General features: G+C 36.4%; 1 protein-coding gene and 1 long non-coding RNA gene across 3 annotated transcripts in view; both read left to right on the top strand.

The window, feature by feature from the left end:
- Positions 1-26,391, top strand: part of ANGPT1 (angiopoietin 1) — a 242,241-nt gene that overhangs the window by 47,888 nt on the left and 167,962 nt on the right. The gene's annotated exons all lie outside the window — the stretch shown is intronic.
- LOC132664406 (uncharacterized) lies at positions 255-8,733 on the top strand. The gene is made up of 4 exons (XR_009603659.2): positions 255-409; positions 4,357-4,466; positions 7,128-7,170; positions 8,596-8,733. It is a non-coding gene; the product is annotated as an uncharacterized LOC132664406 (long non-coding RNA).

The following is a 26,391-nucleotide window of genomic DNA, read 5'->3' as shown; positions in this document are numbered from 1 at the left end:
AGGCTAAATGATTTTTCACTTTCATAAATGTTGTAAAGTAACAAGAATAATGCTGGAATCTGAGACTGAGGAGTATTACTGTTAAACTCATAAATATTAAGGAAACCCTGTCAGTTTGTATGTCTTTGTACGTCTTTTTCTATTCCGTATCAGCGTGACTTAACCAAATTTTAAAGATTCTTTTAGATATTATTGATGACAAACGCATAAAAATTTACCTCTCTATGCAAAACATTCTTATATATTTACAGAGTTGTTTCATTTATCACTGAGAATAAGGAGTAAGACCTAATGCTAGAATGTTGACCCTATTGGAGCGCTCAGTAATATTGTTCTACAAACACTTGAGCCAACTGACAGAAACAGAAGGTTGACGTATTATCTCAATCTGAAAATGTATCCTTGGAAAGTGAGTGTTTGCTTTTTCCTCATTAACTGTGTCTAGTTTCCATGTGAAAGATAATGATGTTCAAGGTTCAGTTTAATAATAAAAAACCTGTTCTTTCCCCTAGGTATCCTAAGCCAAAATAATATGTACTTTCAGAATTCCCAGTGTTGCTAAATATCTTGCTCAACACTTAATAGTTTGAGGTCTAGGGATTTCTGTTTGGCGGTAGACACTGGTGCCAGTGATTCAGACATGGTGCACCCACACATAACCCATGGACACACAGAGCCAGATTCTCTCTTCACAGGGGATATACTGAGAGCAATTTAAATGAATCTGTAAGGACACTCACTCTTGGGGACTCCTAATGAATGCCATTGCCATCAAGCATACTAAATTATACCCAAATAGTCCGAATCTGTACTTAAAATTTGAGAGAAGACTTTAACCAGAGTTTATTTTGTGTTCTTCTATATGGTAACTTCATGTTCAGTGATATACTTGTGACCTAATCTCATTTTATCTTGGTTAGAATGGTGTACTTATGTACTCTCAAAGATTGTTTATTATTCTCACACATTATAAATTACATCAATACTTGAGTTCTGAGAGTCAGAATTTTCAATGCAAGGAAAATGTTAAAGATGACTTAGCCCAGCCGTCTTATTTTAGATGCCTCTAGAAGTTAATTACCTTTCTTAAAGACATTGATTAATAGCTAATTAAGAAACAGAACAAGGACTGAAACCCAAGCCTCCTAAATTCTAGTACCAGTCTTTCCATCACATAATTTTGCCATAAGAACCAAAGAGATTCACTGGAGAGGGGAAAATATGTTGAGCTAGATACTGTTCTAGGCCTTTGGGATGACTAGGACATTTTCTCTGCCCTCAGAAAGCTCATGGTCTAAAGAGCTAGATAAACAAATTAGAGTTTTTAAGTTGTATAGATGCTCTCATAGAAGTCAATGAAATAGAAAATGGGAGTACAAAAAAGAAATGATCTATTATGTTGGTAGATGATTGGAATATGCTTAATAGAGAATGAGACTTGAGGATTTTGAAATAAAGACTGGGCTGTGCACTCTGCATTAGGGAAAGAATATTTAATTCTGGTCTGTGACATGAAGACATTGTACAGATGTTACCAGAAATATGAGTGTAGCTGAAAGAATGTTTTCTTATTTGCCCTATGAAAAAAAAATGTGGCACCTTCTTACAGGCAGATGCTTAACAGGCTCAATTACTGGGGCTCATGGGACACAGTGAAATTTAGGCATAGTTTCAGCAGTACTTCTATATCAAACCGTGTGTGTGTGTGTGTGTGTGTGTGTGTGTGTGTGTGTGTGTTGAAATGCATCATTGCCATCGTTCAGAGCAATAAGCTGAAATGACTATATTTGGGATACGAGAACAAGGAAGCTAGAAGATATGGAATGAGGGTTATTATATAAGAAATATCAAATTTATCTAAGAGCTACTACCATTGTCTTACAGAAGGAAATCTTTTCAGAAAAGAAGGAGCTCGTACTTTTTTGATATTTGAAGGGGTTTCACACATGTGAAACATGCAAGTATTTAAGTACACTTTCAATTCTCCTGGGTTTCCAGCTAATATATGATATATAAGTCTAAGAGGTGATGGGACTCCTCTTTTTACCTAAAAAGATCTGACGCCTATTAGAGGTGTGGTTTTGATGAGAGGTAGGCCAGACATTGGACCATGTATGATCTCATCTTGTCATCACAACAGGACTCTGAGATTATTATTCTTATTTCAAATCTGACAGATAAGAAAACTGAGGCTCAAGAGGCTAAATAAATTGTATAAGGTCAAACAGACTGCTTGTGAACAAGCAGAGATTCAAATAAAGATCTCCTGAAATGGCTTCCTGTCTACTCTATGATGCTGTGCCATGTTAAAGAAAGTCCAAAGTGAACAGGAGCAGATTCTGTGGAGAAAAAACAATAGAGCAAGATGCTTAGGATAACTCATTAGAGGAATGACCAGGGTACAAAGAAACTCAGGGAATTTGGTAACTTTCTTCAAATATTAAAAAGATTACTAGGGCACAGGAACTATTTCAATTGCTTTGAAAGATCTTTAGGGCTAGAATATGAACTAATATGTATGTGTAAGTTGCAAGGAAACATTCTGTGAAAGAATTTTCCAAAGAGATAAAAATAGACTACACTTGCTACCGAGCTAATCAGTTTTCTCTCATTGGTCATATTCAGTCATAGGCTTTATAACCACTTCATTGTCTATTACCGAAAAACAATCAAATGTAAACTTAGAGTTTAATGAATTCTTTGCCCCCACTGCCACCTTTTTTGTTTGTTTGTTTGTTTTTTCATTCTGGCTATTGTCAGTTGAGAAAGGGGCATGAAGTTAGGGTAACTACCAAGAAATTAATTGAGTGATTTTCTAATTAAGCAACTGAAAGCTTAGATTATAGCCATGCTGGGTTTCTGCTATATTTATTCATTTTTTCCCCTTTGGTTTTTTATACATTATATAAAAAGTGACTTGGAATGTTTACTTTTTTTTCTCTAGTTTTAAGTGCTACTTTATACGTTTCAAATTAAGCATATAATATAGCTGGGAATTAATTAATTAATTAATTAATTAAATGGATTCCCATTTAAAAAATGGGGATCTCATATGTCCTCAAATAGAAGTTTAGAAAGCATCTTACATTACCTATGGGTTTTTCTGACTTACTCCAACTAGAATGGGAAAGTGTTTCTAAATGTGATTATGTTTCAGTACCATTAGCCTATTGTTTTTTGAAAGACATATTAATGTTTGGAGAAAACCTTTGGTTTCCCAGTTATGGTAGTTTATATGCCTTTGGGTCAGTCATTTAAAGTATACTTTACACTTACATACTTTAACTTAGCACAAGTATGACTATATTACAATCATAAAGGATTGACAATTTGTAAATAGGAACACATCAAGATAAAATTTTAAATCATCCCATATTTGCAGTCCTCTATATCTGCATACTTGTACTTACTGAATGAATGAACAAATGGAAACTTATTTGCTCACTTACCTTGAGCATGTCTCTTCACACCTCTGGGCTTCTGCCTTTCTGTACAATGAAGAAATGGAATCAGAAATCTCTCAAGTGTCTTTTAGCTCTCAGTGGCATGTAAAATTTGGTAATATATTAACCCCCAGGGAGAATCCAGAAATACTTGGAAAAATTAATGTAATTAAATTAAGAAAGGTTTTTTATAATCTCCTGTGTTTTGCAGCTCATGTCCTCTAAGCAAGTCAGGATGCTTGAGCACTCAATTTTATTTACCACCCACCTCTATGCAGACAATTTCCAGATCTTCCTCTTCTGCCCTGACCTTTTATATTCTTCTCAGTCAAGATTTCTTTCTGTTTATGGAACATCTTTATTTAGATGTCCTGCCATCACCTAAATCTAAACATGCTTAAAAAAATAAAAAGGAAAGAATTCATGGTCTCCCCTTAGCCTGTCTATTCTGCTTTCCCTTTGTATCATTTCTAGGCAGAAACCCTGGGCATTCCCTGCCCATTCCCATTTACTTACCATCTCCAGGATGGTCTAAATTCTGCTGATTCCTACTCATTTTTTTTAATTCCTGTGTTCTGCATTCCCACAGCGTCAGTCTGGTCCATGCCCTGTGCACCCAGGTTATTTTAAGGGCCTCCTAGTGAGCCTGCCTTCCTGTATTCATTCCTTTTTTTTTTTTATGAACACTATGAAGAGCCAAAGAATCCTTTTATTCAAATGCCTTTTGAGCAGCAAGACAAACTCCTTTTCTGACTCCAGTAATTTAGTAGTGGTATGTGCCTTTAGGGTGGTATTTATTTTTGTATGTAAATTTCAAACATAAATATTTACTTATGTAAGTTTTGTCTCTCGTCCTAAATCAGGAGTTGGTTTGGGATTAGAACCTTTCTTCTCTTCTTACTTCTTCCTACAGATTTTGTTGAATATCTACTTGTGTAAGATGCTCTGTTAAGCATTTTGACAGCTATAAACATAGATGGAACATGATTCTTATCTTTGGAAAGAGTACTCCTACTTCCTGAGGTAAAGAAATTAGTTTTTGTTGAGTACATTTAGGTGCTGGACATAGGCCATGACATAAATTATCTCATTTAAGTATTGATATTTTTTTCCAGCTTTATTGGGATATAATTGATATATAACATTATATAAGTTTAAGGTTTAAACATAATGATTTGATATGTGTACATATTGTGAAATGATTACTACAATAAGGTCAGTTAATACATCTGTCACTGCACATAGTTACAATCTTGTGTGTGTGTGGTGAGGACTTTTAAGACGAACTCTGTTAGCGACTTTCAGATGCACAATATAGTATTGTTAACTGTAGTCTTGAAAATTTTGTACAATGAAATTATTATCACCTTTTTACAGATGAAGGCCTAGGGTTAGAAGAGGTTAAGTAGCTTCCCCCAAGGTTTGTATGACTCTGAAGCCCTAGTTCTTAGTTCCATTGCTCATAATGAAATCTATATTTAATTGTTTCTAAATTAATGGCGTTAATTCTGGTATTTGAAGAGCCTAGCAGTTTCCTAAATGGCATCCTATAAGACCCAGTGATTAATATGCATCTAGACATTCCTTTATTTCTCATAAATAAGTGGTGCTGTGGTTACTGACATAAAAATTTATATTTAAATGTTAAACTCTATTATAAACAGTATTTGTGGTACATGAGAGACCCTATATATGTGAAAATTTTTATGTAATAATATATTGCATTTGGGTCCTCCCAAAATTCATTTCATTTTATTTAAAAAAAAATTTTTTTTAACGTTTATTTTTGAGACAGAGAGAGACAGAGCATGAACGGGGGAGGGTCAGAGAGAGAGGGAGACACAGAATCTGAAACAGGCTCCAGGCTCCGAGCTGTCAGCACAGAGCCCGACGCGGGGCTCAAACTCACGGACTGTGAGATCATGACCTGAGCCGAAGTTGGACGCTCAACCAACTGAGCCACCCGGGCGCCCCAAACTCATTTCATTTTAAACTTCATTTTAAAATGTGCACTTTTTGTATAGTGACAGATGGTAGCCATACTTCTGGTGAGCATAGCATAATGTGTAGATTTATCAAATCATTATGCTATACATCTGAAACTAACGTAATATTGTGTCAACTATACTTCAATAAAAAGAAATTTAAAAAATGTTCATTTTGTTCGTTAATTAATACCATATGCTGCCTTTTAAAAAAGATGTAGCCTATAACCATTCTCCCATGTTAATTATTTTATTTATCAATATATTCCTGCTATAAACTTGGTAGGGCTATTTTAGGATGCCCATTTTTCAGCTCAATAAGACATATTTTTTTCCCTCCAAGACCACACACCACATAAAATAGATTTATGTCTGGAGTGGTTTTTGTCAACAAACTTCAAAAGAACACATTAGATAATTTCTGTGGTAGTCATGGCCTAAAATCTCTATCAGGTTGAGAATTATGTAAATAGTCAAGATAAACATTTTTTTCCTGCTTGCCTATTCACTGACTTTAAAAAAATATTTTGGTAAATAATTGCAGGATATGGCAAAAATTCTTTAGTTCCCATGTTTAGAATAAAACCACCGCCTCTCTACTGTGAACTTAATTTGTGAGAACCTGACACAGTAACATTGCGCATAAAAATGATCAAATTATTTTCAGTAAGTATTTTAAATACGTTTTTATACAGCTAAACGGTCTTTATCAGGAAATACCACTGAAATTATTTAAATGAAATTAAGCCCTCCCCCCTGCCCACCACCAGATAGACGAGTAAAGATAGAGACAACAAAGAAGATGAAGATGGTAACAAAGAGGAAAAGGAGAAAGGAGGAGAGAGAGAAGGAGGGGAAGGAAAAGAAAGTGTAGTAAAGCTAAAAAACTAGGTTTCCACGTGGGTCATTATTGACCAAAGTTTCTATGATTTCTCAGCTCCTTGTCCCGGCACTGTGAAACACACCCAAGAGTTTCCATCTTTCCTAGCCTTTAGCGTTGTGGATGGTTAAGGTGTTAGGAATTTTTCACACTCTTAAAGTAAGTGAGTTGAGTAGGGAGTTAGAGGCTGAATCTCACACAGTAGTTACCAGCATGGGATTTTCCTGACAGCAGAGAGGGCTTAATCATCTACTTCCAGTGGGTGGAAGCATGCTGGAGAGCTTCTGCCTCCAGCAGTTTCCTACACAGGGCCTGGTGTCTGGTAAATAGAAGACATCAGTCTCCAGTACTATCAGTCCTTTGCTTTTCAGAAACACTTATTTCAACTGAGTTTTCTTTTTTATTTATTTATTTTTGGTTCAAGATAAAAAGATACCTGCCTGTCTTCTTTGTTTCTGCTCTAGCCCCATGCCATCATCTACTATGCCTGATGATTTATTGCTTCTGTAGCTTGTCAATTAAAAGTGCTCACAAAGACAAACTCTGCAATAATGTTTTTAGCATGTTTAATAGAGTCTGGTTAAGTAAACATCCTCAACCAAACCAGCAAAAGAGAGCTTAAAATAAACAGAGCTACTGTGCCAAGTTCATAATTACTTACACATTTAGCACTCTGCCCATCTTCTAAGCATGGCCATTAAAACCAGATTTGTGTATTTAAAATAATTGTCTTGAAACCATAGTTATTCAAATACTACAGAACATTTACATACTTGAGTCTTTTTTTTTTTATTATTCTTTTTTTTTATTCCCCTTCAGCTTACTAAAACCTGGAATTTGTTTCACAAAACTTTTTTTCAAGGTAAGTACTAACATCTCTCTGTAATAGGCCAGATCAAATTACTGGTTCTTGTAGAGTCAACTGTTCCTTGGGGAGACATCCTCTCGTTCACATTCTCCAAATTGAGTATTTTTGGAAGAGTACTGAGAAGTTTCATATCCCAAATTAGAAGGGTAGCATGATTAGTTTATTAATAGGCCAGTTAAGATGACAACCAAAAATTAAAAGTATTAATTAAAGTGATATAAAATGGGATGGTATAGTATTAGAAAAATACATGAGCTTTGGAGAGACAGTTACAGAGATATCCTCTTGCCTCACTGGCTCTCAGTTTCAGGCCTTCAAAATAGTGGTGCTGGTGATGATTAGGGTGGAAAATGGAGCTATACTGGAAGATGACTTTTTAAACTAGAGATACAAGTAATATAAATTATAGACTTATGTTCACTAAATGTTGGCTATTATTAAATGTTCAAACATATACTAGCATATAATTTCCCATTTTATATTTTCATCGTTGTTCATATTCATGCAAATAAGTTGTTGAATTTCAAATATTTCCCCCATATGTATGTAGGAATTTACATCCTTGTGTAAATGGCAATGGATTTTTCTTGCACCCCAGTATGATCTTAAGCTGAGACCTTCCATTGGAGAACTGGATGATTAACATTAAATGAGCACTGCATCTGAGGAGTTGTCCTCAGTGGGTCATTTTTGGATTCTAATTTGTTTAATTACATCATTAGTGAGCTGAAAAAAAAGGAAATAAGTAGCATGAGAAGTACATCTGCAAATGATAAATGAAGATGAACTTCAAATTGCCAGGAGAGAATAAAAATAGATTTTCGGAAGGTTGCTGAAACTGGTCGCGAAGAAGAGAAAGAAATGTGGCCCTAAGCAACCATCTTCCGTATAAGCACAAGAGTGCTTTCATAACATGAGACCCGGAAAGAGGAGAGAGCCATGTTAACAGACTGTACAAAGAACCCAACTTACCAAGGGCACCAAAGCCCAAACAAACATAGTATTCTGTGATAGTAAATGCAATCTAAATTTCTCATTTCTTAAATATAACAATGAAATTAAAGAGAATATAGTTTAACATGGCATTGAGATGAAGTCTTGGTTTTGAGACCAAGCACTGATATGAGCTGTGTGGCCTCTGCTTCTGTCAAATCAAGAGAATCCTATTACATGCCTCTAAGGGTTGTTTTGAGGGTGAAATGAATCTAGCACTAGATTGTAAATTCCACAAGATCAAAAACTGTGGTTTATTCACAACTGTGTCTCCTCTGCCTGTCACAATGCCTGACACCTGTGAGACAGCAATTATAAATATTTTGAAGGGATGTTGAATCATAGGGTTGTTTTCAATGTTATGTGTAATATAAATGAGAAACTATCTTGAGCTTTTATTTGTTTTCTTGTTTGCTGTTGGCCTAGGAAGCCAGCTCCATGGAAACAAGGAATTGCCTTCCTTTTCCCTGCTATATTCCCAGGTCCTAGAGCTGTGACACCAGGATGTATTTTTCTGCCAGCTTATGGCATCACCTGAGGTTTGTTAAATTAGTAGAATTATGGACCCAGACCCAGATCTCCCAAATTAGAATCTGTATTTACTATTCACTGATAATTCTTAAACACATTAAATTTTGAGAAACATTTGTCTAGGAACCTACCTGTTCCTAGTAATTTCTCTATGAATTGTTACTAAATAAATGACTATAGGTTTTACCATCACAGTTAGCAGATTTAAAATCCATAATAAATGTACTTCAATAATATCCTTAACAGATTTAATGAAATATAATCTGCATGCCATAAAATTCACCCATTTTAAGTGTACAGGTCAATGACTTTTAGTAAATTTGTAGAGTTGCGCATACAGCACTGCAGTCTAATTTCAGAACCTTTCTGTCACTCCCAAAAGATCCCTTTTGCCCATTTGCAGTCATTTCCCATTTCCAACTGCAGCCACTATAACATTATTTTAATATCCATCTGCCATTCCACATTGTGGATAGAGAGTAAATAAAGGGGGAACAAATACATCTCTTTCATACACACTTCGGTAAGTAAAAGTGATTCTTGAATGAGTTTCATTGTGGTTTAACTTAGCATTCGCCACAACTAAATGGATTTGCTAAACAACTAAGAGTTCAAATATGATTCAAGGGAAATGTTTACCACTTTGGGGGAACAAAACGTTTGCAAATAGTTTATTTTCTAAACTAACGGGGCACATATTTACAACTAAACATTATCAGTCTAACAAAAACAGAAGCCATAAGAGTTTAGTTTTTAACTTTAGTACACTAATTACAAATCACTGCCATCTACTCAGGGCCAATGCTAGGCCAGCCTGCAACCTTCGATTGATATTTGAGGTTTTGTATCTCTTTAGAAGTTTGTATTAGCTGAGTTGACTTTTGGGATGTGGGGGAGGAAGTCTCTTTACTCTTTCGTCTCCTCTACTAAATTCATGTTCTTAAGATCTTTCTCTTGGACTTTCTGAGTTGGCCAATAAATGATCTCATTGGCCCCGATCATTCTATATCTTCATCTCCTTCATTCTCTATTCCCAACTCCAAGAGGAGTTATTTCAAATCCTCTGCTTAAAAACCTTCCATGATTTCAAACTGTTCATATAGTGAAGTCCAAACTCTCTAGCATGTATTTAGTGCAGCCTGTTTTTTTCTTTCTTTTTTTTAAATTTTTTTTTTGCAGCCTGTTTTTTTCTATCTCATGGCTTGTGCTGCTCACATTCCCACCTGGCCTGTTAGACATGCCACACCTCTCACTGTTCTCAAAATTTTCCAAGCACATCACACATCCAGGTCTTTGCTAAGTCTGTTACCTCCCTGCGTAATGCTATCTCATTTCTCCCTACTCAAACATGAAATCTTATTATTTGGACAATAACTTAAATGCTTCTATGATCCCTTCTCCAAGATGCGTCCTTTCCTCAATGAGGTTGCCTCTTTTTTCCATTTGTGCTCACTTAATATTGTATTTTTACTTCAAATTTATTATATAGAAGGATGATGACTATGTCATAATTAGTTACCTGTTCCTATCACCTTTCACCATATCTGTTATATAGTAGGAGCTTAATAAAGAATGTGTAAGTTCGTGAATGGTTAAGGGAATCTTTGAAAACCTGCCTTTGAAGATTGTTGGACCTGGAATCGCTCTAACATCTAGATGAAACATAAACTTTGAACACACTAGTCAGAAGTACTTGGTATTGTGTGTGTGTGCGTGTGTGTGTCCCTTTTGTACCAATGTATCTATTAAAACTTACAATTTGAGATAAGAAAAAGCATTAACAAGGTAAGATTTGTTTTTTGTAGAGTTGGTCCTAGAAGTCTGGCTTATGATGGAATTTAATATACTGTTTCATCCATTTAAAATCATAAACTCTAATAGCTGAAAGGACTTAAAAGATAGTTTTTTTTTAATCCACTGGTTTTCCAGGTGAGAAAAATATTGTCCATTGTCTTTATTTGTACAGTTTTCTTTTTCATCTCGCATGACAGGGTACTGAGGCAATCTTTTTACTTTTAATCTTTTACTCTATATCTCTTTATTAATAACCTAGTTAAACACTGTGCCTGAATATGCCCGTTCTCTGCATAGGATTTTGAAAGCCGCAGAACTATTTCACAAGGCAGATCTGGTTTCTTGGGGAAGAACTCAGGGAAGAATTCTCCATTTTCCAACCCACTTGTAATAGAATGTTCCTTCCCCAACATTTATTTGCCACTTGGTGGCCACTGGGCTTTGTAGTAATAAAAAAAAATCACACGAAACTAAATAAAAGGTCTGAAATTCGCTTTGACTATTTTTCCCCCTTTATCAACTCTGTATTTTAAATCATTAAAAAAAAAACGTTAATTTCCCCTACATCCTCATAAATTGGGCAATACTCAACCACTATTTAAGAAAGTTCAGTGCTTAAAAAGTATCTTAAAAAATGGAGAAAAATATGGAACTATTCCACATGTGAAATATTAATATTTATTAAGCTGAAGGTTTTTTAACAAATAAATACATTATTGTTTTTATAAGACCTTTCTTTGTAAAGACAAGAATTATAAATTGAAAAATGTAAGGAATGCTTACAGGAATGAATGCATACATAAAAAGTACAGATAAAGCAGGAGATTCCATAAAGCACATAGATAGTGAGACAGCAATTCTCATCTTTCTCTCTGTATAAATATGTATCTCCCTTGAAATAAATGTCATTAACAGCATTATGAAATGTCTAATACATATTAAACACTTTATTTAAAATCTGACAGGTGAGTTAAACACTTGTGCAGACACCCCTTGCTTTCCTTAGAAAGCTATATTTCAGAAAATTTAGCAGGCAAGTAAATGCTGTTGTCGCACCTGACTTACATTATAGCATCATTATAGAATTCTCCCAAAATAATTTATTTAGAATAAGATTTATTTATACCTTGTAATGTCCCTGGGTAAAATGAAATTGATTTGTTTTTAAAGGATTTTATAGTTATTGTTTTAATTGTGTAACCTTTCCATAAATTAAAAAAAAATCTTAAACATCATTACATCTATCACACAGTAAAAAGTTTTCAGTGCTATGCTTTTACTGTAATTCATTGTGTTACTTGAGAGGTTCTATGATTTTTTTCTCAAAGCAACATCTATGCTTGATTGATTTGCTAGAGTTTACTGAAATATGTACCAATATAATTCCTCATTAAATTAAAATATTGGGGGCATCTGGGTGGATCAGTAGGTTAAGTGTTTGACTCTTGATTTCAGCTCAGGTCATGGGATCAAGCCCCTTTCTGGCACCACACTCAGTGTGGAGCCAGCTTGGGACTGTCTCTTTTTCACTCTCTCTCTCTTTCCCTCCCTGCTCCTCTCCCCTGATGTTTCTCTCTCTCTCTCTCTCTCTCTCTCTCTAATTAAGTAATTAATTAATTAAAAATATAGGGGCTGAGAAAGTTGATTTTAAGACAGATTTATAAGATAATTGTAATTGGGGCAGTGTATTATGTTTAACTCAAATCACTAGATCACCCTCAAAAACTGATTTATCAGATAATCTAGTCTTTGCATTTCTTGAATTATATCCTTGGTGCCTAGCATGATACTCTGAGATAAAAAATAAACAGCAGTTTCCCGGAAGAACCTATAGGGAGAATTAAGAGTTCATAACTGGGAGCTTGAGGAGTCAGAAAGACTTCATAGAGATTGCAGGTTAGCAGTTGTAGGATGGAGGAAGACATTGCTGGCAGAAGAGGTGTGGCACGTGCAAGGCTCCAGAGACCTGGGAGAAGATGCTAGGTGAAGGAAACCACATTTACTCAGGCACAGCCAGAGCAACGTTGCAATCATCTTGGCCTAACTTACAGTGTTTTCTGGATCTGTCCTCAGTTACCAAGCCTGTCAGAAAATTGAACCCTCAGGAAATTCCTCCTCACATATGTTTTGTAGACAAAGCAACAAGTGACTTCTAACTACAATCTATTTTTTGTAGTTTTGTAGCATCTAAGATGCTTTATTTAGACAGTCAATATTTCTATACTTACATTTTCTATTAAAAAACAAAATCACTGACCAATTACCGTATACTAATGATGTGCTAAACACACACACACACACACACACACACACACACACACACACACCCCAACCTGTTTCTCAAAGGAAAACCATCCATCTGATGTAAGAACTACTATTATTCCCATTTTACCAATGAGACTGGGGTTTGAGAGTTTAAAGGATACTGAAGTCAGGCAGCTAATTAGTACAGAGCCAAGATTTGAACCCAGGAAGTTTGACTTTTAAAAGCCCAAGAGTTTTCACTGCTCACATTCTGCCTGTTCTAAGAAGACGTGACACCACAAGGTTCATCAGAGGAAAACTAAAGAGGAATAGATGATTGTATTGCACCAAATAATAACAGACTCTATTAGTTCCATATTGCGGCTATAATAAAATACTACAAACCTAGTCAAGATTTTAGCTGGTCTGGTTCCTTGTGGAGACCCTGAGATGAGAATCCGTTTTCTTGCCTTTTTCAGCTCCTAAAGGCCACCTGCAATCCTTGTCTTTCTTACTACTTTCTCTTATCACTCCATCCTCTTGCTTCTATAGTTGTATGTTTTCCTACTGATGCTGTTCTTCCTGCCTCCCTCTTCTTAAGCCCCTGTGATTACATTGGGCCCACCCTGATAATCCAGGATAACCACTCCATCCCAAGGTCTTTAGTCTAATTACATTTGCAAAATTCATTTTACCATGTAAGGTAATAGACTCATAGGTCCTGAGGTTTAAGATGTGGACATCTTTGGAGAGGCCATTATTTTTTTTTTTAATTTTTTTTAACGTTTATTTATTTTTGAGACAGAGAGAGACAGAGCATGACGGGGGAGGGTCAGAGAGAGAGGGAGACACAGAATCTGAAACAGGCTCCAGGCTGTGAGCGGTCAGCACAGAGCCCAACGTGGGGCTCGAACTCACGGACCGCGAGATCATGACCTGAGCCGAAGTCGGCCGCTTAACCGACTGAGTCACCCAGGCACCCCTGGAGAGGCCATTATTTAGTTTGCCACAAAGACAGATGCAATCTAGGAAGAATATTTAAATTCCAGATAAGGAAGAGTGAATAGGCATGAGCTCTGCCCTCAAGGAGCACAAAGTCTAGTGGGAACTGAGGCATGTCAACCTGACACCTGTCAACTATGATAGTAAAATGGGGCAAGACACTACAGAGTGCGCAGTGAGTGCTTAACAATTAGCCTGAAGATGTTACAGACAAAACCGCAGAGCAGTCTTTGAAATATTATAAGGACCCCATAATGACCATTTTTGGTCAAAAAATTTTTGATCAAAAAATTGATTTTCGATTGAAAAAATAGTAAACTTACTTTTACCTTATTATTATATTCATGACTTTTGTGAAATTCCCCAACATTAAGTATTACCTTAAGAGTTAAAATGCCTTCAAGGACTCTTTTTCTATAAAATGAAGTTAAAAATTTTAATTCTAAAACAAAAAAGAAAGGGACATAAATTCTTTCAGTACATTCCAGAAGCAAGATTCTAACCCAAGAAGTTGATTTATATGTATGTATGTGACTACCTAGCCTGTTACTTTAAATGAAAAATAATCTGCATGCAAAATGAATACTTTTTTCAGAAATGAAATGCAACCCAGTTATTGACCCAGGTGTGTGGTTTTTTGTGTTACCTCTTTATTGCTTTCACTTTTATGTAGATCTTAACACACCACCATACTGTCAGAGTGTCCTAAAACAAAAGATTTGTGAAGGCCTGCATTTCAAAAATAATATAATCTATAGAAACTCCTTTACTCTATAAAACAATGACTATTCTGTGACCATACTCCAGCAATTTTTCCCTTACCAAGACAAAAACAATCCAAAACCAACTAGTTGCTAGGGATCCAGCAGAGTTGATTCTTTTTGCGCTCTTGGAATTCAGCAATAGGCTTTCATACTTCTTCAAGCTCCCATTGGCTTTGGGGAGAAAAGACAAATAATTAACCCTGAAGTAAGAAGCATTTCATTGCAGACTCTTCCTGCTGGGTTAACAAACATCTCTAAGAAAGAGAGCTCCTTGGGAGTGTCTCACTTAGTGTCATTATTGATTAGTGACACCCATTCTCTTAGCAAAGTCTTTGGGAACTTAAGCTTCAAGGGGGGTTGATAATTAGAGATGAAGTTTTCAGTTGCTTTTTGGTCCAGATTTGTTAACTGAACTGTTAAGGGAGGAGATGCTGATTAGAGAGCCTCCCTGGTAAGTCCTGGTTTCACTCTTGGCAGTAACCAATTGTGCCTTATATGTAGCTCACTGTGCTCCTTCGTGCTTTAAATGATTCTTCCCCTGTTTTCTCTCATGGCCCTGTAAGAGGTACCATAGAATCTCACAACTTGAAGTTGTAACTTATAAGCATCTATTAATTAGAGTAATAAATAGCCCGTTATCCTGAACTAACCCGGTTATCCATTCTCTAAAACAGCTTCAATATTACAATTGTTTGTGGTTTTTTTTGCCTTTTGGTTTTGTTTGTAATAACTCTAAGACCATGCAACATGACCTGATGCTTATATTTTAAAGTGGAAAAATTCTCCTATCAGAATCTTTTCTGGCATATTTGGAAATTCACATTTTCAAAGTACATGAAAGGCAACATTCCTTTACTTTATCTGAGGGTTTAGAGACAGACACTTAATAACATGATGAATACTTTTAAAAATGCCTCTGTGTAAGTTCAGAATTTTTCCAGCTTGATTAAAGAATGAGCTAAGAGGTCAAAATGACAAGTGTGATTCTTATAAGAGTTAGGTATTACTGGCGATATGGCTATTGTCAATCACTGTCAAAATGCGTGCCCTTGCTTCAAAATGTATCTGGCAGGTGTCTGTGATTGTTCTTGTTCAGTCTCAGCACTAGCAAAAGCAAAGCAAAACAAAACAACTTCGAGCATCACCACAATAAAAAAGTCCATGAGAGATGTGAACTAGAAAGAAAACTATGATGTCATTTAAAAAGAGGTGTGAGGTGACCAAAGAAGAGGAGCTGAAGATGGAATCTTGGGAAAACCTGTGTTTTCTCTGACACATGTGATAATGGCACCATTTGGTTTGTTTTTATTTTGATTCGTCTTTTAGTATAGGATATCATAATTTGCAAACCCTACTGTTGCATTAAAAAGTCTCATGAGAGTTAATCCTATTTCCCACATGACAGGCCCTGGACCTTCTTTCTATGTCCTCTGTAATTTCTCAAGGTACCTTCACATGGGCTAAACACATAGAAGACTTTGCACACACACTAACTGAATTCTTGTATACTGAGATAGTTAGCAGATGACCACATAACAGATTAATGTCATCTGGGAAAGAAACCTGTATATCACATATCATTATTTGTAGTCTGCAAGAAAACATTCCTGGTTCCTAAACATCAAGTCCAGGTATTTCATGGTTGGTAATAAGTGGAGAAAGGCCACATGAAAGAAACAAATGGAGGGGCACCTGGGTGACTCAGTTAAGCTTCTGACTTCGGCTCAAGTCCTGATCTCGCGGTGAGTTTGAGCGCCCCATTGGACTCTCACTGTCAGCGCAGAGCTCACTTCAGATCCTGTGTCTCCCTCTCTCTCTGCCCCTCCCCTACTAGTGCTCTTCCTCTCTCTCAAAAATAAATAATAAACATTAAAAAAAATAGAAAACATGGAAAGTATAGTTCTCAATGGTCCTTGAAAACTCCCCTACTGGACAAGTTGGCTTTTAAAATGTGACTTTTTTAATCTGCAACGTGAGGATCTCTTTACTTGGATATACTTGCTAGGTAGACCTCTTTCAGCAGTGCAGCTTTAATACCTCGCTTTATTTCTGTCTTCCTAATTCTAGTGTCCTACCTTGGGAACTGCCTCCTCCCCATAAGTGACATTTGGACTAATAGCTCATTTCCCCTTATCCTCCTGTTGGGAGAAGATGCTGACTCCTCCACATAAGGATTTGCCCTTACCATAGGCCACACCTGGGCACAATACCAACAGACGGTCTAAAATAAGTCAACATTCATGCAATTTCAAAAATACAATAGCAGAGAGGTCTTCATTGGTGATTACAATTATTCTGGAAAATCTTGTCTCAGCCAAGGGAGAATCAAACAGGGAAATGTTATAGACCAGGGCATGAGGAAACAGAACACTGGGCATTGACTTGAAGGACAGGCCAGCTAGGTGACCATTCGCCCTGAGCAGACAAGAGCATCTTCAGGATGGTGTCTACAGGTGGAGGGAGGAAGAAGTGCCTGGTAAAGTACAACACGGATGAGGAGGTTCTGCTTCTGATTCACAAATGGCTCAGAGCTGGTGCTCTGATGCTTGAAATGAGATCACAGTTTGATTGGACAGGATGTGTGGTAGGGTACTTAAACAATGAGATGTTGTGGGAATTGTTACAGGATCTTAAACCCTCTTGCTGTAGAAAATTCAAAGCCAAGTTTGACCATGGACCTTAGACAGACTGCCTTCCCAACCCCCATTCCTCCAGAATACACACAAAAGTGCCCTTCACAATTCTAGGAACCAGGGACCAACCTTTTTTCTTTAGTTTTAACTGTATTATTGACTAAAGCAGGCTGGTTCTGACTATAGTTACCAGGACTTATCATATCCAAATTGTTTTGTTTTGTTTTGTTTTGTTTTGTTTTGTTTTGTTTTGGGGAATCAGGAAAAGAGAGTGGATGGTTAGCAGAGTTTGGACTCACATTCTTTTTCCATGTTAGAATTCTTGTGTAAACTCTGTGAAAAGTTGAACTTACTTGATTTTAATTTTTTAAAAAATATTGGAGTGTCGTTTCCTTCCACTTAAAAAATTTTCTCTGGATTTCCACCCCACTCCATTCCAGCACCATTTGATGAAATTTTGGTGGCATAGTTACTATATGGAAAAGATAGCATTTGTTATTCTTGTTAAGCTTCCTAATGTCTTAAGGGTCTTGATGTAAAAGAGAAAAGCCTTGTTATTTGCTGTTGTTCTGCTCCTCTTTTCCTCTCCTTTTTTGAATGTGATGTTTATTTTAATGTTTATTTATTTTTGAGAGACAGAGTGAGCATGAGAGGGGGAGGGGCAGAGAGAGAGGGAGACACAGAATCTGAAGCAGGTTTCAGACTTTGAGCTGTCAGCACAGAGCCCAACGCAGGGCTCGAACTCACAAGCCATGAGATCATGACCTGAGTTGAAATCGGATGCTTACTCGACTGAGCCCCCCAGGTGCCCCATGTTATGTTTAATTTAAAGACAAGGACAAAATATTGTGATTTGGTGAAATATCTCAAAAATAGCAAGCATATGCTGTATGTAAAAATTCTAAAAGCAGGGCTTTGAAGTACCCTGCCTCCTAGAAGCTCAAAGGCCAAGGAAGTAAAGAGGAGGAGGAAGAGCAGAGAGGGGAAGGAAAATCAAATAATAGGCACATTCTAGGATTATATGGAGAGGGATTCTCTCAACTATTATTCCTTGACACCACAACATAGTGCAGAGAATTCACACAACCTTGGCCCCACCTACCTCCCTTGCTGTAAAAAGCCGATTATCCTGTGAATGCTCACCTCTGTGAGAAAGCTTTCCCAGTTCCCAGGGTTGCCTTTTCTCTCTTTATTATCCCACTGTACTTTAGACACATGTGCTGCTGGAGGCAGATTTACCTTGAAACTAGTGAAGCCTGAACTTTAGGGCCCCTCACTTGCACATGGCTCAGTCCTAGGAGTTGTCAGATGTTGTGGAGTTCTATGTGGGAAGGAAGGCCAGTTTGCATATAGGAAGCAATTCTGTGTAAGCAATGTCTGGTAAATTATCAAAGAGGTAACCTTCCAGGGAGCCAGTAACTTTTGTATTTTCCTTCTCATTTGAAATAACCATGTTTTTCCCTGGTTGTGCATTTATAATTTTGTATTCTTTTTATTTATTTTTTATTTATTTTTAATTTTTTAAATGTTTATTTATTTTTGAGATAGAGACAGAGCACGAGTGTCAAAGGGACAGAGATAGAGGGAGACACAGAATCCGAAGCAGGCTCCAGGCTCTGAGCTGACAGCACAGAGCCTGATGCGAGGCTCAAACTCATGAACCATGAGATCATGACCTGAACCGAAGTCGGACACTTCACCAACTGAGCCACCCAGGTGCCCTTTGTATTCTTTTTCTAAGAGAACTCCCAAATGGTATAAGTTTCAGGCCCCACAAAACCTGGAGCCACTCGTGGTACCTGAATAATGAGCAGTTTTGTTGAGATTGAGAGAAACTTGATCCCAGTTTATTTTGAAAAGATACCCAGATTGCTTCCAGGATCAGCAATAGAAACCAACTCTTAGCATCTTATGGACGTAAGCATGGGACCAATTTCATCTCCTTTTGCCTTGACTTTATTATTCACGTACTAGGAAAATAACTGCCTATAGCCTCCCATTCATATCCTTACAGATCCAAAAGGCAGGAAACCTTGGTTGGGGTAATCCATGCTAGGCCTCTGATAGACTCAGTTTGAGACTAATGTGTCTGGAGATATAGTTTGTAACTCCCCTTAACAGAGGAGGCAGGGAAGGCTAATGGAGATAAAGGTTCTAGGGGAGCAGTGTGATATTATCGTCAAAAGGCAAGTAAAACACGATGGGAAGAAATCTACTAAATTACCTCTACTTGGAATTGCATTTATTTTATGTATGTGTGTCTTCTATAAAACTATGGGATCTTTAATAGGGATAACCTTTCTCATTTATCTCATTATTCTCAGGGCCTTCTGTAATGTATTGTCCAGAGTAAATGTATTGTCTGAGTAAATTAAGAAGTCAACAAATAAAAAGGAAAAAATCAAGACTGTATCCTCCTATAATAGCATGTAGCCATTATATTGTTAACTGAGCCTGAATTCCATACTAGAAATCGGATACCAAACAATATTCCTTTAATGTGATTTCTCAATGCATGGAAATTTTTAAAAATGGTCTTTCTAATAGAGATATTTTAATATATAACCAGTCTGTGAATTATTATGACTTAATTTTGTTAAGTTCCTCACAGGGTTCTAGGAAATATTATGATTCTAAATAACATAATTAATCCCTTAGTAGTCATCATGATATTCATGCATAACCAAGAATGTACACAGAATATTATTTTACTGGTTGGCTGTGAATGGCTGCCCGATGTTTTTGAGCTATGGTTTGCATTGAATTCTCCCTAGAGACGCATTATGCTTTGGTCCTGCACAGTCTCAGGAGGGGAATAATGTGACCATCAGATTCCATTTTTGTCTTTGAAATTGACCAAAGAAGGCTTTTATTGGTTAATCAGATTACTGAAGAAACAGCCCCTGAGTAATCCTTCTCGGAACTGTGGTGTTATGAAATTTGCATTCATATTACAATTAAAGACTTCTGAGTGCAATACCTTAGAAGTTCCATATGCTTAACATTTAGAAATCTAAATTTGATGAACTTCTAAAATCCTTTTATTAGCTTAGTCAAATGTTACCACTTTTTTCTGACACTTGAAGAGATTTTTTACTATATAAAATCCCTAAGGAATCCATTCAATTTCTAAGTGTTTACTTGCCCCAAATGTATATGCTTCATTCAGATCCAGCATTTTGAAGAGTTAACTAAGATTATAGACAATGATTATTTTGTTTCTGTTTTGTGTTTGTCCATAGCAGACTCTTTTTAGAAAACTTAAAAAGAGGATGGGGCGTCTGGGTGGCTCAGTTGGTTAAGCGTCCGACTTTGGCTCCGGTCATGATCTCACGGTTCATGGGTTCGAGCCCCATGTCGGACTCTGTGCTGACAGCTCAGAGCCTGGAGCCTGCTTCGGATTCTGTGTCTCCTCCTCTCTCTGCCCCTCTCATGCTCATGCTCTGTTTCTGTCTCTCAATAATAAATAAACATTAAAAAAATAATAAAATAAAATAAATCATTAAAAAAAAGTTAAAAAGAGGAAAGATACCTAAGACCATTTTCCTTTATCTCTTACAACTAGATTAGGAACTAAGCTACAGTGAAGGAATTGTTACTAATATATTATTAACAGTTAACATTTATTGAGCACTTCCTATGTGCCAGATAATGTTACATTGATGTCTCAGATCAGATTCTCTGTGAAATAGACACTGAGATTTTTGTGCAGTTTTGGGGGCTCACTCTCAGGAGCAATACCTGTAAGAGAGAGAGGGCAGTAGGACCAGGGCAAAAGGAGAGGCTACACTGTGATGCAGTTGAACCAGCAGCCTTAGCTGATCCCACAAGCGGCTCTGGAACTGGAATGGCTTTTTGAGGCTCAGGTCTTTGTACCCCGTGTCAACCAGGCTATCCAATGGAGAAGAGTCATAATCTTGTGTGGGCAACTCCCTGTAGCTAAGGGCAGTTCAAAGAGGGGTATGGCTGAAAGCCATCAACAGACAATACTCCCTGTACCTGGAGGAATGAAGGTGCACTTCATATCCACCGATGACGATGATGAAGTGTAACTGCACTTCATCAGTGTAGTATTGGTAAATGTTTACCAACTTGTAGTAGGGGACAGGGCGAACCAACTAGATTTGTAGTCATCATCCATTTCCATGGTGTAAATGCTCCCACCACAGCCAATTTCAAGTTATCAATTAATGATAGTGAACACAGACTTGAGAAAAGGATTATACAGACAGCTCACAGAAGTACTAGTAAGCTTCAGAACATCCACTTTAATCATTGTAAAGCCTTTGGTAAAAATAATATTATTTCCATTTGTGAAATGGGAGAACATATGAGAAATGCATGGCTCTTTTTTTTTTAAATGAAAAAAATTTTAACGTTTATTCATTTTTGAGAGACAGAGCATGAACAGGGAGGGGTCAGAGAAAAAGGGAGACACAGAATCCAAAGCAGGCTCGGGGCTCTGAGCTGTCAGCACAGACTGACGCGGGGCTCACACCCACAAACTTTGAGCTGAAGTCAACTTTGAGCTGAGGTTAAGTAAAAAGTTTAAATTAGACTAAGGAAACTCTGGGTGTAAAATTTATGTCACAAAGTCCAAGCCTTTTCATAGTCCAGGTGTGACATTTAGAGATTTTGAGACTGAAAACAAATTAACAAATGCAAGTGATCGTGTTAAAAACTTTTATAAGAAGCTCCTGGAAGACATTCTAAAGTGGTGAATCAAAATTTCTGAGGCCTGACCAAGAAAACAAGATCAGTGTTAGCTGTTCTCTGAATTCAGCCATAATAGGTTTAATGGTTCCTAAAAACATGTCTATTATTTTGTGCAAGGCTATTTTTAAAAAGCTAAAGTTGGTTTTTAGATTAGATTAAGTAAAAAGTTTAAGTTAGACTAAGGAAACTCTAAATGTAAAACTAGGGCAGTAAAAACATTTCTATGATGCTATAATGATAGATACATGTCATTATACATTTGTCTAAGCTTATGTACTACACCGAGAGTGAACCCAAGTGTAAACTGGGGACTTTGGGTGATTATGATATGTCAAGTATGTTCATCAGTTGTAACAAATATACCACTCTGCTGGAGGATATTGATAACGAAGAGGTTGTGAATGTGTGGGGGTAAGAGGGTAGGGGATACATGGGAAATCTCTGTACCTTCATCTCCATTTTGCTATGAATCTGAAACTGTTCTATAAAATAAAATATTTGAAGAAAAAAAAAAGCTATTTTATGTACATTGTGAAGCAACTACGATGTAGTATAATGAGAGAGCGTGAGTTTTACAGAAAAAGAGATCCAGGTTGGAATTATAACTGCATGTCCTTAGGCAAATGCTCAAATTCTCTGGTCCCCAGTTTTCCCATCTGTATAAGAGAAAGTAATACCTCTCTTGCAGGTTGTTGACAAGTTTAAATGGGGCACATCAGATTACCTGTCATACAAGTGCATAATAAATTATAGCAGTTGTAATTAATGGCAGAAGTTGAGCATTTGGAACTGAATATGGAGTTTGCAGTAGGCCAAAGTAGTTGTTTTATGTTTCTTGGAATTACTCTTAAAAAGGAGAATCAATTATTTTCGTTTGTAGTAGGGAATATTAGTAAACTCAGAGAGTACGTATGGGCTTGCTCCCTACAGAATGACTCTGAAAGAATGAATTTTAATAGGTGTTTAACATGGAACTCATTAAAATTCTATAGCAGTGGTCCACAAATGGAACACAAACAATGAATGGAAGCCAGTATAAATAAGAATGTTCCAGAGAAAAATGAGATGATTGGGATAAAATATATGACTTTTCAAGCCTATAGACTATGTATAGAAAACTATTTCAATCATTTTCAATGCAAACACTCAAATTATAATAAAGCTTCTGTTTCTCACTTTCTATTTCTCACTTGCTTGCTGAAAATAACCTCCTTCCTATCAAAAATAATCCATATGCAGTATTGTGTCTCTTGTGAAACCCCAAGCTGCAGATACACTCTATTCACTGGGAGATCTCATTAAGCAAACAATTCAAAGAGCAGCTTGGCTATTGTACCAGGCCTGATATTGACAGATGCTAACCTTACCAGCAAGACTCCTCTTTTGTACACTTATGATGGGGAAGGAGGTTTTCTTTCCTTTTCCAAGCTCAAGAGAGGATTGACAGAGACACTGAAGTAACATTTCTCTTATTCTTCAACATAGCTTTAGGTATTTGTAAGTGGTACAGAAAAAGTGAGACTTTACTGTCTGTTTCTTTTCTTTCCTCCAGTTTTGCTTTGTTTTGGCTGGTATCTTGAGTCATACTTTATATCCCCACAAAAGGCCACAGGACATTTTTATTAGACTTGGAGAGAAATGTTACTTAGCTTTCTTTTATTGGCAGATTTCCATGCAAACTGTGACTAATACTGCTTCCATTGTTATTTGACAAGAGAAGAAAAGACAATTTTTCACTCACAAAGGGAAATGCTGGCAGCGATGAGATAAATAAAGGATATACTCTTTACCTTTACATGCACTTCTAAGATTTTTGGTACATAATAGAAAAAAAAAATTTTTAATTATATCCAGTAACATATAATATTGTATTATCCCTGTCAAAATAAAATGAAATATGGTCTTGCTATTTCTATAAGCACTAACAAAATTGAAGTGTCAAAATTTATGACTATCTTTAGAAAAATTCCAAATGGAAGAAATATTCTGGTAGAATGTAAATAGTTAAACATTCTAGGATTATTTTTTTACACATGCTCTAATTTATGTATCAATCAACAAATATAAATGTTAGAAGGAATATGAATGAATAATTTCCATGTTAGATCTGTTCTTTTAATGATTGGTTCTATGGGGACTTGGTACATATCTATATGTTTTTACATTGATGGGAATATTTCCAGAGCTAAAAAGTATTAGGACAATAAAAACTTAATTTCTGAACTACTTGTGTGTTCTTATGTAATGAAAGGACATTTCTAAACCAAATATCTAGTGATTCAATCTCCATGGACCACATATGAATGATGATCTAAGTGACAGATTGATAACAAAAGTTTTGGGCCAATTCCCAGTTTCCCCAGAGTTGACAAGAAAAGTTTTATGCATGTGAGAGAGTGTGAAACCTGAGGCTTTTCTTCTCCATCTCATTGTACACGGCTATAACGATGCACTCTACCCAGTGTATGAACAGAAAGTCAAGTAAATGGAGGAGACACAAATGACTAACAGTGAATCTATGATGTTTGATTGGATGGAGGCAATCACAGTATTAAATCTTGCTGATTTTTTCCCTAAATGAAACAATGGCAACTTGCTTGTTCACTTGCTTCCTTCCTTCTTTTTCTTTATCTACCTATCTATCTATTGATTCATTCATTAAGAACTCATGGGCTATGCCATTTATGGTTATGACTAATTCTGCTGGGGATTAAAAACATTTTTCACATTTGGACTGGGACTAAGCAAAGCCCAGGTATTTTCCTTTGACTGCTGGTCAGAGGCAATATGTCCAGTGTTAGCAATTATAGGAAAAAGTCTCTTTTTTTTGCCTGTGAATAATTACAGAAAAATAATTTCAGATGGCAAGTGAGATGAATAATGAATTGCTGATGAAATAAACTACTAGGAGCCATGAGCAATGATCAGTATGCAAAACTGATTAAGGTATGCATTCTGTGAAAGTGTCATGGCTAATGGCATTTGGAATACGAGTCAAACAAATCCAAGTTGAAATTTTGGCTCTTGTCTTATCCTATCTAAGCCTAATATTCTTAATCTGTAAAATGGGTGCACATTAGCTTGTAAGGTTATTGCAGAGATTAAATGAAGTCACACATGTAAAATACTTAGTACAATGGTTGACAGAATAGAAGTGGGATGCATGACATAATGGCAACTAAGAAGCATTATCCTATGAACCCTCTGAAATTAATTAAACCTAGATATTTGATCTTTTCCACTCCAAAGAAGAGGTGTGAAATAACCCAAAGCTTTGGTTGTGTTGAAGTTTCCTTCCTGGGTCAATGTGCATGTATTTTTCTCTCTCCCTCTTTCTCTTTTCAGTTGTGTGCATGGCAGAACGAGAGGGGTTGTGATTGACTTTAGACCTAGAAAATAATATTAGTAATAAATTTATGAACTAATTCTTGGTTTGTGATACTTTCTTAACCTTCTATATTAGAAAAGAAGTAAAAGATAGGTATTTGCCTTTTGTACAAATAATTGAACACATCACGTAATTCCAGAAGGAGGATTCTCCTCCCTTCACTCTGAGAGAACTGTTATCTTCAGGCAGTTTTACAACTTTGTCTGAATAGAAACAAAGCTCTGTTAATTCAGGAACTCTGAAGGAAGCACGAGAACTCTGAAAGAAAAGCTTTATGGCTAGTGACAGAGTCCAGTATTTTATCCCTGCCTGGCCTCAGCTGACTGTCATTATGAGAACAAAACGCAAGCTTCTAGACTGGATCCAAAGTTCTTATGTTGCATGAGCCGCATGTTGTTTCATCTTTTCCTCCCAGTGTCATTTACATATGAACTGCCTTTTTACTTATACCTACAAAAGCCATTAGCCTTTTTAATTTTCTTAGCTTTCTTACTGAAATTTTCAAGTAGTTTTGACATGATCAGTAAATATTGCACTATATTTTTATTATTTTCTTCAAGTAACTAAATAGAGAAACATGAAAATTACCAATCCAGATTAGTTAAATGTGTCATCAGATCCATTGTTGGTTCATCCCAGGCCAATAGCAAATTCAGTTGCCTGTCATGTAATTACTAAGCAACTTGGTATCATCACAAACAAGAGAACACACACTCATGTGCCCTTTTTTTCTAGTTCTTCCATCAGATTTTGTTGATGTTGTCTAAAGAAAGCAGCTGTAATTCTTTTAGCTTGAAAAAGCTTACATTACGTTCAGCTAAATACAGTTGTCATGGAAAGTAATAAAATTTTGGAAAGTGGGTTGTCTAGAGAAGATAAAATAAATCATTATTCTCCATCAGATTTGATTTAATAATCCTTGCTGCATATTTTGTTTTGTGTTCTCTGACTTAAAAAAAAAAGTCTAAACTTTCCTTCATATATCCAAAACACATATCTGTTTCATACACATCTCACATAAAAAAAGGAAAAGTGTGGGGGTGCCTGGCTGGCTCAGTCTGTAGAGTGTGTTGACTCTTGATCTCGGGGTTGTAAGTTCTAGCCCTATGTTGGTTGTGGAGATTACTCAAAAATAAAATCTTTTTGTTTT

The sequence above is a fragment of the Panthera onca genome, chromosome F2 (assembly GCF_046562875.1).
Source record: "Panthera onca isolate mPanOnc1 chromosome F2, mPanOnc1 haplotype 2, whole genome shotgun sequence".
Classification (NCBI taxonomy): Eukaryota; Metazoa; Chordata; class Mammalia; order Carnivora; family Felidae; genus Panthera; species Panthera onca.
This window is presented reverse-complemented; position numbering and strand designations above follow the sequence as displayed.